General features: G+C 43.3%; 1 pseudogene; it reads right to left on the reverse strand.

The window, feature by feature from the left end:
* Nucleotides 1-3,861: 3,861 nt before the first annotated feature.
* Nucleotides 3,862-4,770, reverse strand: LOC142440093 (lysine-rich nucleolar protein 1-like; annotated as a pseudogene).
* Nucleotides 4,771-5,997: the final 1,227 nt, after the last annotated feature.

Below are 5,997 nucleotides of genomic sequence, written 5' to 3' on the forward strand. Positions count from 1 at the left end.
AAAAATATCCCCTGAGTAGCCCTATCGGCTAGACACTGTACTAGGCTGTAGAAGCTCACTGTAATAAAGCAGACATATGCTTTGTATTAATGTCATTCACAGAACATCAAAGGAAGGACAAATCCAGTTCCAGGTAGGACCTAGTATGGGCTTAGAGGCAGCAGTTAAGCAATACATGGGACTCTGGCATGTTCTCTTAGTTGGCTGTCCTCTTTATGTGTCTTCTTTAACCTGAATTCACTCTGTAAATCGTCTCCATCCTCCACTATATATCATAGAATATAACTATTTCACAGCTTATTAATAGCTATCTATTTCCTCTTTCAATCTTTCTCACACTCATGCTTTGTCTCAATAGCAGATTCCTGGCAGAATCTGAGAGGCTTGGTCTGGGTCAAAAATGAACGTCTACTCCAATTACTCGTAAAAATGTGACTTGTGGTTATGGTTCACAATTGAGAGCAGATCCACTTCTGTGGTTTTGAGATTGTGCGTATGAAGAGGAAGAAGTTCTCTTCTATGTGGGCTAACTGGGCAAAACCACATCATTTTGGAGGAACGAACTTGAATCTCCATATGGCAAGTAACTTGCTTAAGATCATACAATTTGATAGTGGCAGTGCCAGAGCAGGGAGACGTGTTCTTTGATTTTTAATTCAGACCTGTTTTCTCTTTGGCCAGACTCAGAACAAAGAATGCCATCCTGCTGGATAGGCAGTGTTACCATGTAAATAACACTAGCCTGATCATAAATATTGGGTTAGCTGCAAAAGAGTTTTGAAGCACGATGTATATTCAGATATGAGTAAGGTTTATTCAGCAGTGAAGTTTGACTTTTGTCACATTTATTTCATCAAAAAGTTTACTGTATCCTGGATGGTATTTTAGGCCAAATTCAGTAAAACAAACAAACAAAAAATTCTGAACTCACCACCACCCATTCAATTATGATTTATGATGACCGTATACTTCCACTGTAATACAGTTGGTGGGTTCTGATTGTGGATATTTCAGTTAGTAGCCCAGCGCATGATCACTATATCATCACGGCTCCAAGGGAGAATATACCGTAATTAAACTTAATTTTAAAAGCACTTAGCTTACTGAAAGGAAAATGATCATGATCCAAAATAATTACGAACCAAACAAAGTAACCTTTGAGTTTAGAAGTGTGGATAAATCTGGTAGTGAAGAAGATCGAGGGCAAAAGGAAGCTTCTAGAACAGTAGTGCAGTGATAAGCATGCAGATACTCTGGTATTATGGCATGAGAATTTATTGGGGTTAGGGTTGATACAGTATGGTTATACTCAGAATCTTTTTACTTTAAGTTAACAGAATTTAAATTTAAGAAATAGATTATCTCTTTATTGCTGTCTCTTCACCCATCCCCATCACTCCCTCCCCCCTCTGTCACACACACACACGCACACACACACATATGCTTTAGATTTCAGGGTGTTTAGTTAAACCATATTGCAGTCAAGTTATGATGACATGTGTTTTTTGCCAGTTCTTTGTGGTTTTCCTAAAATTTTGTACGGATTAAGAGCTCAAAGTGTTCTGAACGCTCCAAGGTGCTATGGGAAACATATGGTAATATGAAAGGGCAGGAGCTGCAAAGGGTGTTACCCTTTTCAATCTATTTATGCTTTAAAAATAGCAGAAACTGATTTTCAGACAAAGCAATAATCCTGACCATGAAAGTAAGAAGGAGTGACCATGTCCTTATATGCCAGCTGTGTAAATCATTACTGTTAAGATAGACCTTCATTCTTGGACAGGAGGGAAAAATCAATATTAATCCACTTATTCTTGTAATGGAAGGATGTGGTCATATAAAGTATTACTGGCTAGTGCAGGATCACAGCCTGAATTTGAAGACAGATGCTATATGTTCGCTATGGAAACAATAGACCGTAACATTGTATTTGATATGGAAAAATCAATCAGAATGTTACCAGCTAGAAACTGCTTCACTTTGAGGTAAGAATACAAAGTACTTCAAGCTCTTCTGGTTAAACAGCAGAGGCTTCATGATTATTTAATCGCCAGAGAGGCCAAAGCAATTAAAATGTCATCTGTCAATACTTTCTCTAGGAATTGCTTTCAAGAGCAATAAACGTTTTTTTCTGCATCTATTGTCTTGACCTAAATTATGACAATAGGAAAACAAAAACCATCAGGATCAGTTGCATATTTTCCAGTAGGAAGTGGTTTAAAATTTCCGCAGGAAATGGAGAATGCCAGTTCCCTCAGGCATTTCTCTGGAATCTATTAGGAGCCATGGTGGCACTGTGGGGTGAACTATGGATTGTTAGCTACAAGATTCGAGATTCCAACCTATCAGCTCTCAGAGGAGAAAGGTACAGCTGTCTGCTGTTGTGAAGATTTAATCTCTGTTATTTGGGGTCAGTATGAGTCTGAATCAACTCCATTGGCTTTGGTACAAGATAATCCAATGCTTACAAAGGCTTGCTGTTTGGATCTGAGTCACTAAATAAGAAAGTAAGAATTCTTGGGGTTTTAGGATTCTGGCATGAATTTATCTCTAGCTGTTTTTACATATATGTGCTGATGTGATACCTCACTGAAAGGATTCATTTAATTCCAATGGCTCCTAGAAATCCCACGGAACATTTTCAGCATGTTTGGAAAACGGGAATTTAAACAAGGCAGTGGGTGCTTAGGTTAGAGAGATAGAGGCATAAAAACTAAAATCAGAGGCAAAGCAGGATTTCCTAAAGCTTAAGCCATTAAAATAATGAAATCAAATATGTATTTTAAAAATAATATAAATGATGGGTTATAGAAGGAAGATTCTAGAGATAGGAATCATGTTGAAGATTGGAGCAATTTGCAAAGACTGACTTTCTGCTAGTATAAACAGAAGAAAGTAAAGTTGGAAGTAGGGAAGAAAAGTTAGAATTCATGGAGGATAAAGGATGACAAATTGAAAAAGTCATTAAGTTCTTTCTTTGTAAGCTTAGTTTATAATAAGGTCTTTATATATTTGGGGAGGCAGGATAATGAGAATAATTGCAAACAAATCTTAAATTTTCAGGATTACAATTTAGCTAAAATAATGCAAATCAATGAACTAAAATATAATACGAAGGAGGAAGATGAGTGGTAAGGTTCATTTGAATTTTGTTTTGAATTCTTTCTTAATCATTAACTTGCTTCAGACCTTAGGAATATTATTTAAAATGATAGAGCACTATTCCTCATCAATTTATTTATTTATTTGTTAAACCAAAAGATACTTTAACCCCAAGGATTCAAGGTAATAGTTCCCGAGGGGATAAGCCACAGTGAACAGTGGCCTGGGCTTGGGCTACCAAAGAATAGTGCCTGCACTTCGTGGCCAGGTGACCCTGGGCTATTACATTACGTCCCTGAACCCGAGTGTCTCTTCCACAAGAGTAGAATGACCATCGCCCTGGATTTTGAGAAATACAGTCACACATCCACATAACACTTTCAACTAGATGCCAGAAACCCACTGCCTGGTGGACTCGTGCTAGGTGACCCTGTGCGTATCAAGAGCCCAACTGCACTCCGTGGGTTTTCAGTGGTGGCTTTCTTGGAGAGTGGAACACCAGGCCTTTCTTCCAAGGTACCTGTGGGTGGACTCAAACCTCCAGCCTTTTGGTTAGAAGCGAAATATGTTAACCGTTAGCACCACACAGACTCCCAACAAATGTTAGCTGCTTTTACATACCTGGAGTCCTCACACATGGAATGTTTAGCATGTTCTGTTCAGCACATTAAATGGCCTTTGGTAAGTGTTCTCTTGGCTCCGGAAACCCGAGCTTCCCCTGTCCAAGCCAATTCCTTCCAATACATCAAGACAGTTGTCCTAAATTGGCCATTCTATTGCTTGTCCGGTGGCTATAATCTGCATAACTGAATAAGAAAAGCCATTTTGGCTTTTTTTCCTTCTTCTTCTTTTTCCTCTCCTTCCAACAAGACCCAAGAGTTTAGTCTTCAAACTTGATGGACTTGGAAACAGTCCTGTCAATATAAAACTTTCTTTGGAGCATTGGAGAAGCTGAGGGCAGCTCTGGGGAGTGGGGCTGGATGTGAACAGAGGCAGCAGGTTCTGAAAGCCACCCATCAATATAAGAAACTTCAGTTTCTGGTCTCCATGACCAAAACCAGCACTATCCCACTGGCCAAATGTGGTTCCTGTCATCATCTTGGTTTCGGAAGCTTCTGTCTTGCCAGACTCCCAGTCTATCTCTTCTTTGCCTCAACTGGTAGATGTGCACCTTGTCCGTGCTGCCCTTCTTTTCCAGAACCACTTCCAAGTCTAGGCCTGCTTCCTCCCCGCCATGTGTTCCTGTGTCCTTGCTCAATTTCCACTACTGCTGATTCTTCCTCTTTAGCATCGGCTCCTAAATGCCTGCCTCTGCCTGCTGCTTAGACTTGGTTTCCTTCTTCACGGCAGACTGGGGCCCTCTCCTACTGGGATGTAGAACAGCCACTTTGGCTAGCTTCCTTTTACTTCTTTTCCTAGAGCTGCTCTTTCCGAACCTGAGACTTCGGATTGGTCTAGGGACAGATCTCCATGCAGGTAGATTTTCTTTTTACTTCTTCACCTTGAGGTGGCCCACCTGATTCCACTTCTGCCTGGGGGCCTCCAGCTCCTCCACAACTTTTCTCCCTGCACAGGTGCAGAGTGCAGCGCTAGCCTCCCACAGCCAACAGCCCTGGGCGGAGAAGGCCTCGGGTCCTGAGCCCTTTTCTTCTTGTGCTTTTTGCGCATCTTGACAACTCTGGGTCCCTCCACCCCGAGTCTTGTGTGACTGAAGAGCTCCACCACCAGGCGGCGGGGCAGGCCCAGGATGGCCACAGAACACTTCTCTTTCTCCCCCTCTCCCTCCTTCCCCTTCCCTTCCCCCTCCTCCTCCTTCTTCTCTTCTTCCTTCTTCCTTCTTCTCCCCACTGTGGAGCGCTGCAACCCTCAGGGCCTGCTTCCCCGGGCTGCGGGGCGACCTGGCTGCGCGCCGGGCCAGGGACACAGTCTTGGGCTCTAGGTGGTCCGCACCAGGACTTTCCTCGTCTTCACTAGCGGCGTCTTGGGTGTCTGGACTGCCCTCTTCGAGCGGGAGGAGGTTCTGTGAGGAAAAACCTGGATGCAACAATCTTCTTTGAAAACGGAATACTGGAGGCCACACTCTTGGCTTTCTTTTTCTTTGTCTCGCGAAGCCCAACGCCCACGTCCATTCGCTGGGTCTTGGTGATTCTTTGGACACAGCTGCCACGCGGAAGGCTGCCCTTCTCCTGGGATCCACCAGCGCCATGACAGCAGCCCTGTCCTTCTTAGACTTGGCGCATGGACACCGCTCTCCCCGGAGCACGGACTCGAATCCCCACCCGCAGTGCTCCCCTGTCCCTTGTCTCGGCCTGTCCCTGTCGGCCAAACCTCCCCACTTCACGTAAGCGCCCACTGGACCGCGACCCGGAAGCTCAGCTCCAATCGCTGCTCCTGCCCCACCCCCAGTCCGACTACTTCCGGGTGGTGGCTGCCAGCAAGGCCTGTTGCTGTGGAAACCGCGGCCCTTGGGGATCTGCTCCTGGAGCCATCTTGCCATCAGGCAAGGATCCCTGAGAGAAGTCCAGCCGGCTCTCCCAGGCCATCGGCCATCGTGCCGCCCCTGCAGAGTCGCCGGGCAAGAACCTGTGGGAGCATACCTGCCTCTCATTTTAAAAAGTAGAAAAGTCGTATTTGATATTATCATGCATTCAAGGGACATCGTTAGTTATATGGATTATATTGCGATAGAAGCTAATTAAATTATACTTTTACTACACAACGTGTACTTTCAAGACATCAAATTAGAAAAGTAAGAAGTGGGTTTGAGGCAGTTTAAAAATATGCACATGATTTTCAATACCTCTGCCAATTTCAAGTAAATAGAATGATTTTGATCATTTAGTTTATGAAAAATAATTTTTACTCCCGAGTTGGATAAAATGTTTTAAAAGAATA

Source organism: Tenrec ecaudatus, chromosome 2 (assembly GCF_050624435.1).
Source record: "Tenrec ecaudatus isolate mTenEca1 chromosome 2, mTenEca1.hap1, whole genome shotgun sequence".
NCBI classification, from domain to species: Eukaryota; Metazoa; Chordata; class Mammalia; order Afrosoricida; family Tenrecidae; genus Tenrec; species Tenrec ecaudatus.